This window comes from Camellia sinensis, chromosome 8 (genome assembly GCF_055761805.1).
Source record: "Camellia sinensis isolate YWXY chromosome 8, ASM5576180v1, whole genome shotgun sequence".
NCBI classification, from domain to species: Eukaryota; Viridiplantae; Streptophyta; class Magnoliopsida; order Ericales; family Theaceae; genus Camellia; species Camellia sinensis.
Genome location: NC_138968.1, coordinates 147472820 through 147493119, shown reverse-complemented (window position 1 = coordinate 147493119; position 20300 = coordinate 147472820). Strand labels below are relative to the sequence as shown.

The following is a 20300-nucleotide window of genomic DNA, read 5'->3' as shown; positions in this document are numbered from 1 at the left end:
TTGGCAACAGTTTAAATCGTCGCAAAAGATTTATTTGCGACAGTTGAAACCAAAAGATTGGAACTAATATGTATATGCAACAGGTTCACCCGTCGCTAATAAAATATATGGAAATGAGAATTACATTAGCGACGGTTTATTATAGTCGCAATAAAATTATTTTTTATAAAATCATATTTTATTAAATATTTGCTATACAAATTATTAATATTTTCTAAAATACACCCACATCCATATCCACATCCAAATTCACGTTCAAAAAATCATGTACCAAGAATAATATATGTACCTTGTAACAATTGTCAACCAAATATTCTTTACAAAAATATATGAAATAACCTCTAACAATACTAATAATTTTTAATATTCAAACACTCAAATTTTTAGTATCGACAATAGAAATGAAAAAATAAAAAAATAAAAACAAATATAGTGTAGCTTGTTTTGATATCAATAGTAAGCTCCCATATCGATATGCGAAGATATCACATACTCATAAGGTTTGCATCTGCAACAAGAAACAAAAAAGAAAAAAAATCATCATTTACAACATAATTATTTTCAAGTTTACAGAAAATGTAAAAAATTTGATTTTTTTTTTCAAAAAATAAATAAATAAATAAGATTGTAAACTCTAAGTTGTACAAATATTTTCTTCGCCCAGCAACTATTGCCTGTTTTGGTAGTTTTACAAATATTTCCACCAGTTTTGAATAAGTTGTATTTTTCCTTCCATCTCTTTTGACAAATTTAACTACAGGTCCTAGGATTTATTAAACAATCGACTTCTTTACAATTGTGAGGGGAAATGTGTTGACTAGTATTACTCATAGTATATTACAAGAGTAAGAGGATAATTCAGCTTTAGTTCTGCTATGTAATTCCTTTAGCCTTTGCAGGTCAGATCCCTTGGACTACCCCAGCTATCCCTGGAATGTTTCCTAACATGTTTCCATTAGCGTTAGGGCAGGTAATTTTTTCCTATCCTGTGGAATAATTACTCGTGCATCTTTTGATTCACATTCACTTATATCTGTTTTCATTTTTTTTAGTCGTCTCTCTTTCTAAATTTCCCCCCTCCTTGTAGCAGTTTGGACCTCTTCCTGTTATGCCAGTCCAGGCAATGACTCAGCAGGTTGGCAGGATAAAGACATTTGTTCTTGCCAATTCTTCTGTTTCTTTGTATTTTATTCTGCAATATTATCTGTTTTGATACTTGACATTTTGCTTTAAATATTATAATGGCAAGCTACTAGACATGCTTGACGTGTGTATGTTGGTGGGCTTTCCCCCACTGCAAATGAATAGGTTTGTCTCTTTATCCATTAGCTTCGTTGCACTATCCATGTCTCTTATGTACTACATTCCGGATATCATAGTGTGCTATTACTGATGTTTTCAATTCTAGGTGTCTTTTTTATTGTTCATTTTTACTGAAGTAATTTATACAAACCAAGCGCTAGCTTTTATAAATACTTGTATGGAACCAATCTTTTTTAATTTCTAATTTTCACTGTTTTTAAGGGGAAAAACAATTAATGACAAACCGATAGATTTTTATGTTGTACAAGACTTTAGATTCGATTTTTGAATGTCTTTCAATTAAGGATCTTCTTGAGAACTGGAGGTGAAGCAGCTCAATCTGATATAGAGGGAAGGGGGTGTTCGATGCTTTAAACTCGAGATTTGGATACAAAGAAATAAATGGCAAAAGAAAAAAGAATAGATATTTTTATTGAGGACATCCTAATATGCCCATATCTTAAGATGTCGACTGGCTACCCTATTTCACAATATGCCCATATGTCTGCAATCGGCAGAAACACTGCTGGTCCAGGTTAGTCAATATGAGATTGCGTTTTTATATATGACTAAAGTTAACTAAAAAGGTAGGATATGTGCAGTCCGTACTGTAGACCAGATCAAAGAATTGAATGGCTTAAGATTTCAAACCTTTTGAGCAGTTAAAGTGTCATGCTCAGGAGGCATGTGAGAGGACATCAAGTGACAAACGAACTAAGTTTTGTTTGAGCAGCTTGTGTTCAACACGTTTGGACTCATTCGAGCTTGGCTTGTAAAATGTATCAAGCTTAGCCCATGTAAAACTTGTAAGATTGTTTAGCCAACTTTGATTTTGATTACAATTAAACATGGTTTAGGGCATCATTGAGCATGTCGGTTTTCTAAATGGGGGTTTCGCCTTGAAATTGTTGGATCATGTTAACTCATTAAAAGATGTAGTGACCTAATACTCGGAGGTCATCAACCAATAGAATCGTTTCATTGTAATACGGTTAGGCACCTAGGCAGCTTTGTATACTTTGTAGTTCAACCAGAAAAATGCTATTGGATGTCAGATTGATGGAGAAAAATGAGGTTTTAAATGTCAAAACAAGTTAACATAAGGGCCCTACGAAATCTTCAACCAATCCTACTAGAATTAAATTTCTTTTACTATCCAAACAAGTCAAATATGTTTACTTAAATTTTTGAACAAGACAAATGATGGGACTTAAGGCTTAGTTTAGTAATATTAGTTTTAGAAGTTAAAGTTCTTAACTTCTAAATTTGGAGTTGTAGCCCTTTTAGAATTAGGAATCCACACAAATCAAAATAAGGCTACATAATTCTTCAAATTCAATGAAGAACAAGTTTAGAGAATTTTAAAAAACTTGTTCTGTGGATTGTGTAATGAAACCTTAACCTAGGTGTAATGCCTCTGAGAATCTAAGTTTGAAGCTTAGAGTTTCTTCTTCTTCATCCTCTTGTAAATTTGTGAGCTTTTTAAGCCGTTCGAGAACCCAGATCTGAACAATCTCTATTTCACCACCAATAAACTCCATTAAACAAGGCTAATGCATTCTTCCTTCACTCCAACTATAACACACTGAACATAAGAAACCCAACCCAAAGTTACTGTTCACAGTATTGCTCACAGCCTCCAGACAACCTCTAACCTTCTCCTATTTTGCCCAATAACAGTCCAAAACCCTACCCTTTAATCACCTAATACAAACCATAAAATAAGCCATATTTTTACCAACTATTTAACCTCAAAAACAATCAGATGTAAATAAAACCCTTTCCACTGCCCTATAGCAAATTTAGTGTTACGACTTGCAGGGAAACATTCACCACACAAATATTAGATGAAGAGCATTACAGAAAACAAGCCAATCAACAACACAACTATAAAAATTAAAAATAGTGATTACAAATTAAACATAAAACAAAACCAAACAAGTGAAGCAACATTCACTAAGGACACAATAATGAACTGGCACAATACATCACAATCATGAAACTTAAGCCCCTTGTGCATAATGTCCTATTCGAAAATTCCTAAGAAAATATTGGGATTGTGCATTATATATGCATTATCTATCTATTCTCATTCAAACAACAGTTTTTCTTGTACCAAAAACAGAAAACAATATATTAACTCTGCCAAAATGAAAATAAATCTATGTCAATGAGTAAATTATTACATCTAACATAACCTATGTAATACAAATGGAAAATAATATAATGAAAAATGCCTCAGACCCCCAGTGGGGGTCACTGGGGGTCATGAATGGAGGCTTCCCATTGGTCAAAAAAAAATTTGTTTTTTTTTTTTTTTTTTTTTGTGATTTGGACGAATGGGGAGCTGCCACCTCACTGGGGGTCGACCCCCAGTGGGGGTCTGTAGCAAAGTTGTAATATAATATTGGATTAGTCAGTTCTTATTTGAATACAATACCTCATAAGAAGCAAATAGCGGAAACTCATACGATAAATAGTAATCTTAAAGTCTAATAAGCAACCAAATCATTGACTTATGATTAATTCCTATCATGAACGAAATCATAATTAGATCAAATACAATAAATGTACCAGAGCTAAGTCAACTAACAAAGCAGAATCAATAGATAGAAGCAATCCCATCAAAAAATATTAGCAATGATGTAGAGCACACTAATGAGAAATGGAATGGGCACTCATTAAATTAAGGTTTCAAGCTTTACTAGGGTTTTTTCTCTTGCTTTGAATAATAGCTATAACTATAATCAGAGAAAATTAAAAAATATATAAACCAGGCCACTAAGTGATATGAGCACCATTGTAATGGCAAAGAGATAACTTACTTGTATATACACATCCAATTTTCGCACAAATCAAACACACACCAACACAAAATCAATTTTCGCACAAATCAAACACACACACACACCAACACAAATTCTTGAACTGTTTTATTCTTAATGAAAAGAGTTTCAATGAATTGATGAGCAGGGAAAACAGACGATAGAAGGCCAGAGAAGAGCAGACGAAAGCAAAGGAAGGCTATACCTGGATGCCGGAGGGAGAACCAGAGTGACGCTGTTGTTGCCGCTGCAAAAAAGACAGAACGACAACTGGGTGAGAGGGAGGGTCTGCGTGAGCAAGATCGAGAGAAAAGAAGAGGGTTACCTAGACCTGCTGTTGCCGCTGCAAGAGAGATAGAGTGACGACTGGGTGAGAGGGAGGGTGAGAGCAGTGAGATTAGGTAAGATTAGGTGAGATTAGGGTAGAGTATCAAAGGGAGAGAGCAGTGAGATAGAGGAAGGGTTTTTTTTTTTTTTTTTTAATCCCAACAGATTACAAAGAATTTGGGGATATCGAGAAAGAGGGAGAGTGGGAGAGGATTTTGGCGCGAATTTAGTAATAATTATTTGCGACGATATTATGACCCGTAGCGAGTGAATGAGAAAAAAATAAAATAAATTTGTGACGGATTGCCAAAAGAGTGTCGCAAAAAAAAAATTTAAATTAAACTAGAAAAATTTTGCGATGTTTAACGTACCATCACATATAACCTTACTTTTTGCCATGGGCTTAGTTTTTCCGTCGCAACAAAAATAATTTCGTGACATCACTAAGTGCCGTCGCAAAAACCCATTTTTTGCAACGGTACTTACATCATCGCAAATAGCTCCGTGTCAAATGCCCATTTTTCTAGTATTGTAAGTAACCATTGATTCATTCATTCTCTCTCTATATTAGTGGGATCATTTACTTTCTGTTTTTGGTTTTATTATTAGATTAGATATGGCAATGAGATACAAAATTTAATGTGTGATTTAGATTCATTTAAGATAGATTTTTTTAAAAAAAATTAATTATTTCTTTTCAATTATTGGTGTTGCATTGTGTCATTTATTTTCTTATTATGGGCTATTTATTGTTGTAATTGTTAGACTTGAGTTTTTTCTTTCTGCTTATTATTATTAGTTATTTCTTGTGTTAGTAGTTAGATCATTATACCATAATTATTCAGTTTGACATAATTTTTATTTTGCTTGGTTATCACTACACTTAAAATGAATTTAAATTATATATTAAATTTTACGCCTATATTTTTGTAATTTTTGTGCATGTAGCTCATTAATGTTTATTGTATAATATCTTTCAATTTCATTGACCAATCTCAATAATCAAATATTGATTGAATATTTACAGTCAATACCCAAATATTGAACTTCTTATCCTTTTATCTTATGAAAAAGCTCAATGATGAAGAATAACAGAGTAGATCACACTTTTTCTCGACATTGGATGCAGATGAATATGGCGGTGTTGGAAGCTGATTTCATGCCAATGGCATTGAATGAAGAGATTGAAGCCCAGAACAATTGTTTGGATGATGAGAAAGGATTTGGGCCTATGTCAAGTTCAAGAGATGATCATCATTTAATACAAGTAACACTACAAAAAAAAACACAAATGGCGACCAAAAAAAAAAAATTCGTCGCTGAAAGTGCATGAAATGGCGACTAAAATAGAATTAGTCGCCGAACATAAGGGTTTTAGCGACTAAAAGAGTTTAGTCGCCGAAAAGCAGGGTTTTAGCGACTAAAAGGAAGTTCAGTCGCCGAATATAGGGTTTTTAGCGACTAAAGTTTGTTTAGTAGCTAAAAGTCACGGTTTTTGGCGACTAAAATAATTTAGTAGCGAAAAGTTATGGTTTTGGCGACAAAAAACAGGTTTAGTCGCTGATTATAGCAGTTTTGCCGACTAAAAACAATTTAGTCGCTGAAAGTGACGTTTTTTGGCTACAAAAAAAAAAATTAGTAGCTAAAGATCAAGAATTGCCGACTAAAATGCATTTTAGTCGCCCAAAGTAGAGGTTTTGGGGCCAAAATTGAGTTTAGTCGCCAAATGTGCTAGCCTTTGGCGGGTTGTAACTGTTTTAGCGACAGAAAAGAAATTAGTAGCCAAAAAATGGAGTATTGGCGACTAAAATTCAGATTTAGTCGCCAAAAGTGCTTACCCTATTTTTTTTGTAAATATTTTATTTTTTACATAAAATATATTAAATAAAAAAAAATTATTTTCATATATACAATTTTGTATTAATACCAGTGAATATAGTATATAAATAATATTTGTTGCAATAATATTCATGTGATTTGGGAGTGGCGTAGTGAGGGAGTACGTGTTGTTAAAGGCATAGTGGGGTGCAAGTGTTGGGAACACAGGTTCGAGCCTTGGGACATCTAGCAGAGGCAATTTTTTTTTTTTTGTGAAATATGGTTTTGGCGACTAAAGGCGTTGGTCGCCAAAAGGTGTACCTTTTGGCGACGAAAAGCTTAGTCGGGAAATGTTTAAATAATAAATAAAAAAAAATCACTATTGGCGACTAAAACTTTAGTCGCTAAATGTATAATTTCAAAAAATGGAATTGCATTTGGCGACAATTTGTTTCGTCGCTGAAGACCTATGAATTGGTGACTAACAGGTTTTTAGTCGCCAAAGGCATTGCCGACCATGGATTCGCGACAACAGTGGCGACTAAAAGTTTTTGTCGGGAAAAGTGAAAATTCAACCTTTGGCGACTAAAAATTTAGTCGCCAAAGGTGTATTTTCTTGTAGTGTAAACTTCACAAAGGATATTCATGATACTAGAAGCTAATTCAGAAGAAAAATGAAGCTCGTTCTCAAATTGCTAAAAAATTACTAGAAAAGACGGTACGCCTACCTTGTATAGCTTTTATCATTTTTACTTTTATCTACAAGTTTAGAGACTGGGAGTTGGTCGTTGGATGAGACGCTTTATTATCGAGCAACCAGTGTGATGTTTGAGTTTGAATCTCATTATTGCGCCATACAGTTTCTTCTTATCTTTTTTCATTACAAGAAAAGTTGGTTTAAAAGACGGAAGCATTTGTGACAGCACACTTGCCGTTGCGAAAAAGATGAGTTTTTGTGACGGCACTATTTACTGTCGCAGAAAAATAGAGTATTTGCGACGGCAGAAAATGCTGTCACAAAAAATGAGAGTATTTGCGACGGCAGAAATTACTGTTGCAAAAAAGAAGAGTATTTGCGACGGTAGAGATTACTGTCGCGAGAAAATAGAATTTTTGTGACGGCATCAACTACCGACGAAAAAAAAAAAAGAAAGTGAGTTTTTTGCGACTGTAATAGGTACCATTGCAAAAAAAAAAAAAAGTAAAAAAATAATAATAATATTGTGCCTTTGAGACAACTTCATAAATATACAGTCACAAAATGGTTTGAATAAATGCAACAGTATTTTTCTGTCGCAAAAAAATTAAAAAAAACGACGTTGTCTTACTCTTTTGATATAACATCTATCTTCACCCATTTTTTTCATCTTCCTGTCTCTTTGTCTCTGTCTCTTCTCTTTCTCACTTTCACTCATCACTCTTCTTTTTCTGTCTATCTATCTGTCTGTTTCTCTCTCTGTGTCTTTTGCTCATCTCTTTTCTTTCTATCTCTCATTTGTCTTCTCTCTCTGTCTCTCTCACTCATCTCTCTTCTCTCTATCTCTCTTTCGCTCATATCTCTTCTCTCTATCTCTCTCATCTCTTTTCTCTCTATGTCTCTCTCGCTCATCTCTCTATCTCTTTCTCTCTCGCTCATCTTTCTTTTCTCTCTATTTCGCTCTTTTTCTATGTCTTTCTCTCGTTCATCTCTTTTCGCTCTCTTTCTCTCTCTTTTTGTCTATGTCTCGCTCATCTTTTGTTTCTCTCTCTTTTTCTGTCTCTGTTTCTTTCTCTTTCTCTCTCTGTCTGTCACTCTCTTTCGCTCATCACTCTTCTCTCTCTCTTTTTCTCTCTATATGCCTATCTATTTATCTGTCTATCTGTCTCTCTCTCGTTGTGTTTGCCTTGCTCACTCCCCCCTTACTTATTCTCTATTTACAGAGCTCTCTTTCGATTTATCGAGACACTACAAGAAAATGCACTTTTAGTGACCACTTTGTCTCTCTCTCTCTCTCTCTCTCTCTCTCTCTCTCTCTCTCTCACTCACTCACTCATCACTTTGTTTATGTCTCTATCTCTTTTCTCTATCTGTCTCTCACTCATCGCTCTCTCACCACCCATCTCCTACAAATGCCATTCCACTACTACAACTACTACCACTGTTGCCACTCCGTCTCTATGACTATCGTTATTACCACCATCACCACCACTCCATTACCACTACTACTACTACCATTACCTCTCCTCCACTACCGTTACTCTATCTCTTCTACCATTACCACAAGTTCATCACTAATCTCATTTGCCATCACTACCACCACCACTATTATCTCTTATTTACCACCTTCACCACTACTGCTGCTCCCTATCTTCTACCACAAAAAATTAGTTTTCGATTTTTAGTAACAAAAAAAAATGGATTGCAGAAAAATATTTTTCATTGACCACAAAAAATTAATTTTATTTTAATGGAAAATATTTTTCATTAAAATATTACTCATACTTCTACCAATTAAAAAATAATAATAATAAATTTTTATTCATTAAAATAAAAATAAAATAAAATAAATAAAATTTTAACCTTAATAACTAAAAGAAAATGAAAATTCAAAAAACAAAAATTTCATTAACTATAAAAAAAAAATTATTTTAACAAAAAATAAAATTTTTAAATATTCATTTGTGATGAAAACTAAAAAAAAAAAATATTTCCATTCCCGCCCCCCCCTCCTTTTTTTCCCATTCAAGCTCGGGTCACCAAAAACCCCCAATCTCCCCCCCTTTTTTCCCATTCCCGCTCGGCTTACCAAAAACCCCCAATCTCTTGAATCAAAATCCCCAATCTCAAAAAACCAAAAATCCCCTTCAACCAAAAATTAGGGGTGAGCATGGTCCGGATTGGACCGGATTGGGATAAAACCAGGACCAATCCGTTATTTACGGTTCCTAAAAAATTGGAACCAATCCAATCCGTTTAAATCATGGAACCAATCCGAACCAATCCATTTAAATACGGATTGGATCGGTTTAGGACCACGGATTCACATAATTAAATAACAAATATATATATATAACACTTGAATTTCATAAAAATATAAACATAGCGCTATATTAGTTCCATAATAGCAACATGTTTTTCTATAATAACGACATACTGTTCTAGAATTTAAACAACCATAAGAAAACTGGTTTCACCATAAGTATTTAGACCATTGCAAATTAAAACTTAAAACTAACAAACAAAAGTAATAAAAGAAGATATTATACGATTTTAGGTTTGAGTTTAGATTTTACATAGAATAAGAAAAGATACTATGGGGGAGGATGTATAATAAAAATATAGACTATTTGTATACGGTCCGGATCGGTTCCAATCCGGAACCGTGGGATTCAATCCGGAACCAATCCGTGAACTACGGATTTTTAATTATTCAATCCGGAACCGAACCACGGATTCAAAAAACCAATCCAAACCTATCGGATTGGACTGGACTGGATCGGATTACGGATTTCACGGATTCCTTGCTCAGCCCTACCAAAAATCCCTAATCTCTTCTTACGGCTCTCTCTCTCCGGCGAGCGGCGGCGAACGACGGTGAGCGGTAGACGACGGCAAGCAACAAACGACGGCATCGAGCAGCGTGCGACGAATACAAAGTTCCTCATTTCTTCTCTCTCCTTCTAGACCCTTCGAAGCCTCCTCGCCTTCCAAGTTCGTACAAAACGCCGCGGTTTCATCCGAGTACGAGCAAGAAGAGGACCTATTGAGCGATGCAGAGGAACCCAGATATGCTTGATAATGTTTAGCTTATTGTTTGATAATGTTTGATAATTTTTCACCTCTAAGGAGGGTTCTAGGGCTTAGTCCCTGTTTGTCTCTTTTTCTTTCCGATGTACCCCCCCCCCAAAAAAAAAGTAAATTTATATTTAAAATTTCAAACTACTATGTATTATAATTTTAAAATTTTGATATTGGTATTCATTTGTAAATGACAGGTGTTTGGAGGAAGGGGCAGAGGATTTTATAGTGAAACCTGTTAAATGATCGGACGTGAAACGTTTGAAAGATAAGTCTTCGATGATGATGATGTTCATGTTCTTGTAAAGGTAATAAGCAAATTCGTATTTTTAAGTGTTTGACTAAATGTGTCAATGGGTTTGTTTTGTTTGTGTTGATAGTCACTGCAGTGGATGGTGGAAGGAGAGCTCTGCAATTTTTAGTTTTGGATGATGAGGAAAAGAGCTATGTTGGGTTTGATGTAAGTGAGATTAATTTATTGTTATACAAGTTAAATTTAAGTTGATTGATTTATGATAAATTGATCTTTAAGTTTTGTTGGGTTGGTTTTTCTCTCTCTTTTTTTTTTTTTTTTGGTAGAAAAAAAAGCTTTGCTTATTTTTCCTCTCTATTTTGTGTGTTGATCAAATGATTCATAATAATTCTAGAACATCAGGTGAAGATGATCTCACTTTGGGGACCTAACTGTGGCACCCACTAAAACACCAAACAATGTTATGAACCAAAAAAAAAAAAAGTATCTGAAAAAAAAAAAAGTAGCATGTTATATATGTGTTTTAAGACCCACCTTCAACAATGAAACCAACCTTCAAAAAAAAAGTGCTATCCTTGCTGAGGTTTGTTGAATTTGATTAATTGTGTTTACCTGCTGTGTTTATCAAATTTTGAGGTTTATGATAATGGGTCGATGGTAAAGCAAAAGAAAATCAAATTCCTTGTTTTTGGGTTTGGAATTTTATGTGTTGTTTATTCCTGATGTCAGGATTTGGGGATGACAGTTACAACTTTCAAATGGTATTTGTAATATGAAAATTTTAGTTTCTCCCCTGATGGAAGCAAAATAGGAGAATACATCGACTAACTTGAGATTTTCATGCCAATAATCAGTTGGAATTTAGAATTTGTGATCCAATTTTATATTTTATCATACCAATTAGATTTCAGATTATTTTGTTTAACACCACTAAATCTTTTAGTGGCCCAACTTCTTTCTGATTCATTATTTTGGTCACTTGTTATTGAACTTCTTTAATTTCATCAATTTTTAAGGTGTTGAAGAATGTGGAATGGCCAGAACAATTTCCATTCAAGGAAGTGGATTTTCAACGCGCTGATGAGTACAAGCTCTGAACTAATTTCTTTCTAGCATTTGTATTCCTTGTTAACTTTTTCCCTCTCCTGAAAAGGTTTTCAATGACACTATTGCATAACTAACACCATCACTTCACTAAATTTTTTGAACAAGTTTCACTACAAGAATTTCAATTCCTGATCTTGACGAATTAGAGACTGCATCACGATCATGTTCCAGGTTCACAGATAACAAGTTCTAATGGTATTTCCATTAACAAGCATTGGATTGTTAAAACAATTGAAATGTTTCATTTATGGTATCTTATAAATTATAAGTATGTCCCTTTTGTATGTTGTATTCTTCCACTTTTATTTATCATGGTAAATCTCACCTAATACAATTTCATGCCATGTATGCTAGAATTTCAGTTTGAGCAGTGATATTTCATTCGAAAACTGTCACAATGGTTTAAATTTAAAATAATTCTTGTCAATATAAGTTGTTTTATTCAAGCTGTTCGCTTTAAATTGAATCTGCGTGCTGTTTTTCAGCTAAATGATTTGAGTTAGTTTTTCATTCTACAAGGCTACAACATTATATATGATTTTTCCAGGTCACTAGATAAATCATTCTATGAATCTCCACGCTTTGTGACACATATTGATGATCCAGCCATTGTTGCTCTTACTAAGTATTATTCAGAAGGTTGATTTATCATAGTTGCAACCATCGCATCGTCCTTGACTATTGCTCCTCTTTTATGATTGTTCTTAGTTATGAAAAGTTCACTAATAAAATGTGTAGATACATGGACCCACCCAATCACAGTTGTCTCCACGACATCTTCACATCACCCTCATGAGGTCACGTGGACCACTCACACCACATGGTAAGAAGAGAAACCAAGCCCTAACTGGGAGGTCAGGGGGTCAATCCTTGCCAAGGCAAAGATTGATTATTTCTTCCCTCACTCATTATGGGGGCTTTGTTTTATTTGGTTTATTTCCTCTCATTATTGGCTCTTTCTTATGTTGGTGTATTAGTTGTTGGACTATCACTGTCCGTTTTATGTAATTCTCTTCTCATATTTTTATATATCCTATTGATTGACAACAACAACAACAACAACAAAAACAACAAAAAAAAAAGAAAAAAAAAAAAAGGGTCATGTGGACCACTCACACTCCACATGGTAAGAAGAGAAACCAAGCCCCTCAAAAGTACAAATCTTGCTTCTTATACCTGGAAAGAAGTTTATCAGTATGAATTGAAAGGTGATGCTTCATTTGTAACAAGAAACAATTATGATATGGAAATGTAGGTGTTAACAGACATACGTATTCTTAAATTATAAATGCTATAAATAATGGTATAAATGCTATAAATTATAAGTGGTCATTGTCAAGACTCTCCTCTATCAGCTTATTTAGAAATCCTGATTCTTTAGAAGGTGGGTTTTTGCGCATCTGTTGGCAAGTGCTTGGAAAATGCTATTGAATATTGAATCATTGATAACTCATTGCTGGAAATGGACAGACAAGCTGATGCTTGCTCACTTTGAAAATGTGCACAGCGTTATAAATCTTATTTGTTGCTACTGTTGTCTAAATTGTGCAGTACTTTTTTTAGCTGGTATTTGGTCACTTTGAAAAGATTAGAATAAGATGAGTTCTCTGGCATAGAATTAGAGATTTATTATGTGGATTTTATGGATTCTTGACCACAGTTGATAGACATTGGTCTAAATGTCAATTGGACATTGTGTACACATTTTACAACTTTTGCATGCATGCTTCTAGTTTTAACATGAATTTATGTCCAAAGGAAAAATTGATAAAATGTGGTAGAAAAGATTACTGGATGATCAAAATGTTTATTGTTTTTGTCTGACATATGGGTGGAAACAATTATACGAAGATAGTGTAATGTTTAGCACTATATTTATCCCTGTGAATATGTTAAATTGTGGTGTATGCATAGGCTGCATAGTTATTATTTTATTGGTTATAAGGTAGTGTTTCTTCATTTTATTAATGGTATTTCTTCACATATCATCTGACAGTTCTTTACCCTTTTATTTAGAGAACTGCATCTTCAGGCAACTTTGGATCATTTGACAGCAATTCCATGTCTCTCAAGTTAGTTAATTCAGTTAGTTTAGTGGATATGGCCTCAGAATCTGAGCAATCTGGGACCAACCAAGATAAACAGTATGCAGTTTTATCTCTTCTTATTTCTGTTTTACATCTATTATAGCGATCCCGGGTTTACCCTTGTTGTATAGTGATCCGGACATGTGTCCGTGGATGTTGGTAGTTGTTTATTATCTTGTTTACATCCTTTCTTACTTTGTATTTGAGTTATAGGATGTGTTGAGCGGGTTTGTTTCAGGTTGGTTGAGTTTAGAAACCAAAACTAGTTGCCCAGATTTTTGGCCTGTAAGCTCGAGCGGAGGTGTTGGCGCTCGAGCGTAGATTACACCCATTCAGTAATTGTTGTGCAGTGTTGTACGCTCGAGCGTAGGGTTGGGAGCTCGAGCAGAGGCCTGGTTCTGCAAAAGTGCTGGGCGAGTGCATTCTGCGCTCGAGCGGGAGGTTGGCCGCTCGAGCGGAAGTCTGTGAGTGGCCGCTCGAGCGGGGTGTTTTACGCTCGAGCGGAGACCTGGGTTAAAGTCCCGAAATTGTGACTTTTCAAATCACTTTTTCACTTTCTCTTCTCTCTCTTACTTTTCTAAAATCACCATTGTTGAGCCTCTCACTCTAGACTCTACCTTCTCTCTAGGTTTTGATCTAGTAGGAGTGATTTACTCACCTTTGGCCTTTACAAAAAAGTTGTTGATCGTCGAAGGCTTCATTTTAATCTGAAAATCTCGGGTTTTGGAGCACGTTGGGTTTTGTCGTCTTCTCCTTTGGGACTCCGAATTTGAGGTAGGGATAACCTACTCCTCTCTATGGGTTTTGTCTTTAAATTTTGGTATTTTGAGATGTTGGGCTTGGTTTGGTAATTTTGTGAAAGTTTGGGGCTTTTGTGTAATTTTACAAAAGTTGGGGTTTTATTCATAATAAACCTAGATGCATGTTTGGCATAGAAAATGGAATGATTGTTGAATCATTGATGAAAATGGGACCTAAGGGTTGAAATAGTAATTATGGAAAATGGCCTAATTACATTGTTTAATTAATTGGGATAATTAATTGGTGAGAAATGAGGAAATAAAATGTTGATTGAATATCCATTTGTGCATTTATTTTCTGCTTTAGAAATAACTGCTTTGGGCTATCGGTGGAGGATAGTCGAGATTGTTGTAGACAATGCATGATGATTAGGTAAACGGAAACTAATCAATGGAATGTGTCATGGAACTTGACGGTTGATAGAATACATTAATTGTGTGTATTGTGTGATGGTATATAGAACCAATGTGTTTATATACGTTATGTGTAGAGGAGGAGATAGGGGATGTACTCCGCGGTTTAGGGGAAGATAGGGGATGTACCTCTAAACCGGATAGGTATTGGGAGGAGATAGGGGATGAACTCCGTAGACAGAGCTCATATGCTTGTCTAGAGAAGTGAAGATAGAGCTCATATGCTTATCTTTGTGAAGTGTGGATACAACTTGTATGCTTATCTGTGGATATTGTTGATATACATATCTGTTGTAGAGTGTGGATACAGCTTGTATGCTTATCTGTGGATATTGTTGATATACATATCTGTTGAGAATGTGGATATAGCTTTTATGCTTATCTGAATGTGAGATATAGTTTTTATACATATCTGTGGAAATGATGATAGAGCTAGCAAGCTTATCTGTTGAAAAAGGGAAAATGAAAAGTAATTGGGACTTGTAAGTCGTTGACATAAATATGTAATTTATGAGATTGTATCAGTGTTGACCAACTATCAATTGCTAATGTTTTAGTCATTGTCCATGGTTGGTTTAGTGTATTTCTACTGGGCTGTGGCTCACCCTATATGGGAATATCATTTTCAGGTACAGGAAGCATGCCACCTCCAAGGACATAGCTTGGGAGGCTAGAGGCGGACATAGTGTAGTTGTTTTACTTTTGATGTATTACATGTAACTTCAAGCCAAGGGCTTAAAGGTGTAAACGAGTTAGTACTCTTTTGTTGAAACCAAGTGTTAACTTGGAAAGCTGTAAGCCCGTAGGGCATTTTGTTTTGATGTTAACATGTGATACTTATGTAATGAAACTCAATGAAATAAAGGAATGTGGTTAGTTTATATGTAAATGCTTGTATTATCTGATGGGTTTAATGTTTTTTTTTTGAGAGCGTTACATCTATGCAAAATTAAAATTGTTTTGAGCATTGAAGAGTAGGTAACTCACTTTCCTAACTTTGTTTATGCAATATTTGAGAATAAACGGCAATACCTCATCAGTGGTAGGTCCGGGAGAGCAGTGGATTTTTAGTTTGCTTTCCAGAAACACAGGCATTAGTTTACTTCTTGTAGCTCATGCATGCGCAAAGCCTACTCTGCATAGCATAGAGTTTGTATATTACCAATTCAGTCCAAGTTTTTTGTTTGGTAAGGTGACATTTATTTGAGATGTTGAGAGCATTTGGTCTTTTGTTTGTTTCATTGGTGGCAACTCATTTTCTCTTGACTTATTGTGAATGTTTTCTTCTTCATTTTTCGCCGATTTTGTTGACTTACTTTAGTAATTAGTATTTTATCATATAACAATACATAGATTAGGACTTCTTTTTCTACTTGATGTAACTAAATTTGCTAGAGTCGGATTTCACTCTTAAGAAACATAGAATTTGAGGTGTTAACGTCCCAAAATCACCAAACGGTGTCGGAGTAGCACGAAACTTGGCACACACGACCGCCTAGGCCTGAGAGACTTATGGGAAAAGACGAGACTCGAATCGAATTCCCGGTTTAGGAGTTAGAGCCGGATTTTACTCTAAGCAAACTAGTTTTGTAAGAAACTTAGAATTCGAGGTGTTAATGCCCCAAAATCACCAAACAGCGGCAGAGTAGCACGAAACTTGCCACACACGACTGCCTAGGCACGAGAGACTTGTGGGAGAAGACATGACTCGAATCGGATTCCTGATTTGGGAGTTACAGCTGGATTTCACTCTAGGTAAATTAGTTTCTTAAGAAACTCAGAATTCGCGGTGTTAATGCCCCAAAATCACCAAACGGCGTCGGAGTAGCACGAAACTTGCCACACACGATCGCCTACGTACGAGAGACTTGTGGGAGAAGACGGGACTCGAATCAGATTCTCGGTTTGGGAGTTAGAGCCGAATTTCACTCTAGGCAAACTAGTTTCTTAAGAAACTTAAAATTCGAGGTGTTAATGCCCCAAAATCACCAAACAGCGTCAGAGTAGCACGAAACTTGCCACACACGACTGCCTAGGCACGAGAGACTTGTGGGAGAAGACATGACTCGAATCGGATTCCTGATTTGGGAGTTACAGCTGGATTTCACTCTAGGTAAATTAGTTTCTTAAGAAACTCAGAATTCACGGTGTTAATGCCCCAAAATCACCAAACGGCGTCGGAGTAGCACGAAACTTGCCACACACGATCGCCTACATACGAGAGACTTGTGGGAGAAGACGGGACTCGAATCAGATTCTCGGTTTGGGAGTTAGAGCTGAATTTCACTCTAAGCAAACTAGTTTCTTAAGAAACTTAAAATTCGAGGTGTTAATGCCCCAAAATCACCGAATGGCGTCGGATTAGCACGAAACTTGGCACACACGACCACCTAGGCACAAGAGACTTGTGGGAGAAGACGAGACTCGAAACGGGTTCCCAGTTTGGGAGTTAGAGCCGAATTTCACTCTAGTCAAACTAGTTTCTTAAGAAACTTAGAACACGAGGTATTAACGCCCCAAAATTACCAAACGGCGTCGGATTAGCACGAAACTTGGCACACATGACCGCCTTGGAACGAGAGACTTGTGGGAGAAGACAGGACTTGAATCGGGTTCTCGGTTTAGGAGTTAGAGTCGAATTTCACTTCACTCTAGGTAAACTAGTTTTTTAAAAAACTTAGAATTCGAGGTGTTGACACCCCAAAATCACCAAATGGCGTCGGATTAGCACAAAACTTGGCACACACGACCGCCTTGGCACCTGAGACTTGTGGGAGAAGACGGGACTCGAATCGAGTTCTTAGTTTGGGAGTTGGAGTCAGATTTCACTTTAGGTAAACTAGTTCTTTAAAAAACTTAGAATTCGAGGTGTTAACGTCCCAAAATCACCAAACGACATCAGATTAGCACGAAACTTGGCACACACGACCGCCTTGGCATGAGAGACTTGTGAGAGAAGACGAGACTCGAATTGGGTTCCCGGTTTGGGAGTTAGAGTCAGATTTCGGTCTTGGCACAATTATTTACTTAATTATCTTTGTAATTATATAATAGTTAAATTTTTATGTTTTTTTTTTGTAATTAACATATTAACACATAATTATATTGTCATTAATTATTTTTATTTTTTTTTCCAAATATTTCCGGAGTAGGAGTTTGCTTCTTGTGGATTTTATGCCTGTGAAGAATGCCCCTAATTTTTGTTTTTGTACTACGGAGAATGATGAGGAAAAATTTAATTTTGATTTATGTTATTTTGAATTATGAATAATATTATGTATTTAAACATTATATATGTATTATGGAACATTATATACTAGGGTAATGTATAGTTATGAATGCAAGAATATGTTTATTATGGAGAAATTGATATTTTTATATAGGAATTTTAATATTATTATGTAATTATTGGTTTCTTCTTAAATTGTTTTTTATTGAATACATGTAATTTTAATATTTTTAATTAATTTACAGCAAGGCTTTTTTTTTTTTTTTTGCGACGGCACCGAATTGTCGCAAAAACAGGTATTTTTTTATTTTTAATAATTATTGCATTTTTTGCGACGGCACCACACTGTTGCAAAAAATCAAAACCCTTTTTTGGCAAAATATTCAATGTCGCAAAAATAAAATATGCCATTGCAAAAAAAAAAAAACAATTTGCGACGGCAATTTCTGCAGTCTCAAATAAAATTTTTGGCGACGGTAAAACAGAGCCGTTGCAAAAGGTCTCTGTTTTTACACATTATTAGTGACAATAAAATGCCGTCGTAAATAGTAGCATATGCCATCGCAAAAAAGTTTTTGCAACACCTATTGTGACCTTCCGTTTGCCGTTGTTAAAAGTTTTTTGAGACGGCATGATGAGTATTTGCGACGGCATTTTGCTGTCGCAAAAAATCAAAATTTTTGTAATGTTTCTCTCCAGTTGATCATATAATTTCTCATTTCATACTAGTCCATATATGATGAAATTATGTAATTATGATTATGGAATCAATATGTTGTGGGATAGTATGAATTTGATCATCCTAAGTGGACAACCACTTTTGAAAACTCATTCTAGGCTTTACAAATAATCTTTATCATTATCTTTCATCCATATCTTATTTGAGAATGAGATTTTCCAAGCTGTATGTAGCTGTGATGGACGTAAGGCTCCTAGCTCATATGGTTTTAACTTCAAATTTATCAAAAGAAATTGGAATTTGATTAAAGATGATGACCTAAAACATAATTAATTAGTTGTCAAAATGATTTTCTAACCTTTATCTTTTTTGAATTACCAAACAGGTGGATCGGATTCCTGTAAATTCAGAATTATGGCATCTATCATTATATAGGGACTATTTATTATGGAGGAGGACTGAAATGAAGACTTTGCAGCTATGTTTGAAGGAATTTCGGCCTTCAAAGAACCCTAACCCTAGCCGAGGGAGAGACTCTCGGAAAGTTATAATTGGTAAAAGCTCACCAGTAGGATACCATGTTATTTCAAGGTTCAAACACCTAGCACTACCATATTCAAATAGTTTTTGGACATGGAAGAACGAATTCAAGAATTTGCAAGAATGTCTGGAAGAGCTTCATCACTCGAAGAACCCCATCCGAGTAGGGAGAGCTATTGGAACATACTCTCAGGAGGAACAACTCAATTGCTTTGTAAGTTATTTAAGGCTAAGTACTCTATTATTTTGAAAAAGGATAAATTATAAATACACCATTAAAGTTTGCTTAAAATATAAATTAGCTCCTTATAATTCTACAAATTACATTCCATCTTTTCAAGTTTCTAATCACATAATAAATGACCTCTTTTATTAATAAATTATGAAGTCAATTAAAAATAAATGACATCTTTTTTTAATGACATTAAAAATATATTTGACTTAATAATTCAGGTAATATTATTGTTGTGTAGAGGAATAGTTAAAAATTTTATTTTTCTATTAATTTTATTAAATAATTTTTTTTAATAAGGATGTATTTATAATTTCTAAAATTATAGGGGCCAATCCGTATTTTAAACAAATTTGAGGAGATATCTTTGTAATCCTTCTAAAAATGTTGAGTTGAGGGGTTTTTTTTTTACTATATATAATTATGTTAAAGTAGTTAAGCTAAAGTTGTTAAGCCATTAATAGAGGTGGAGTTTCTTTGTAATTGAGCTAATTTTAATGTTTAAACTAATACATCATTTTTCAAATGTAAAATAAGAAGTGGACAGGGGCCTGATAACTAGCTAAGCCCACTCAAGCTTGCTCATAATTTATAGCGTTTGGGATTGGGGGAGTTACGGGCCGGTCTTTTGGATTAGACTTAATTCTCCAAAAGTCCTGACCCAAAATAATTTAGCGCATCTTTCATTTTTACCCTTACATTCAGTTGAGTCATCCCTATCTCTATTTCTCTCTCTTCTCTCTCTCACTCTCATATTTCTCATTGGCACACCATCATCTATGTTTCTCTCTTTCTCTCACTTTCATATTTCTCACTGGCACACCATCTCCTCCTCCTCCTCTATCACCATATATGTCACTCAGCTCAACCACACTTGCCTTAACCACCACCATCCTTCTCCTTCGTTGC

General features: G+C 35.0%; 2 long non-coding RNA genes across 4 annotated transcripts; one reads left to right on the top strand and one right to left on the bottom strand.

The window, feature by feature from the left end:
- Positions 1-259: 259 nt before the first annotated feature.
- LOC145796704 (uncharacterized) lies at positions 260-4633 on the bottom strand. The gene is made up of 3 exons (XR_014337195.1): positions 4453-4633; positions 4333-4374; positions 260-508 (listed from the first exon to the last, which is right to left on the bottom strand). It is a non-coding gene; the product is annotated as an uncharacterized LOC145796704 (long non-coding RNA).
- Positions 4634-6917: 2284 nt separating this feature from the next.
- LOC114259512 (uncharacterized) lies at positions 6918-19620 on the top strand. 3 transcript variants are annotated; one of them, XR_014338401.1, is made up of 5 exons: positions 6918-6990; positions 10248-10510; positions 11320-11387; positions 13427-13554; positions 19005-19590. It is a non-coding gene; the product is annotated as an uncharacterized LOC114259512 (long non-coding RNA). The 3 variants fall into 3 exon arrangements; XR_014338402.1 differs by lacking the exon at positions 6918-6990 and having other exon boundaries at positions 9790-10358; positions 10431-10510; positions 19005-19620; XR_003628310.2 differs by lacking the exon at positions 6918-6990 and having other exon boundaries at positions 9790-10510; positions 19005-19620.
- Positions 19621-20300: the final 680 nt, after the last annotated feature.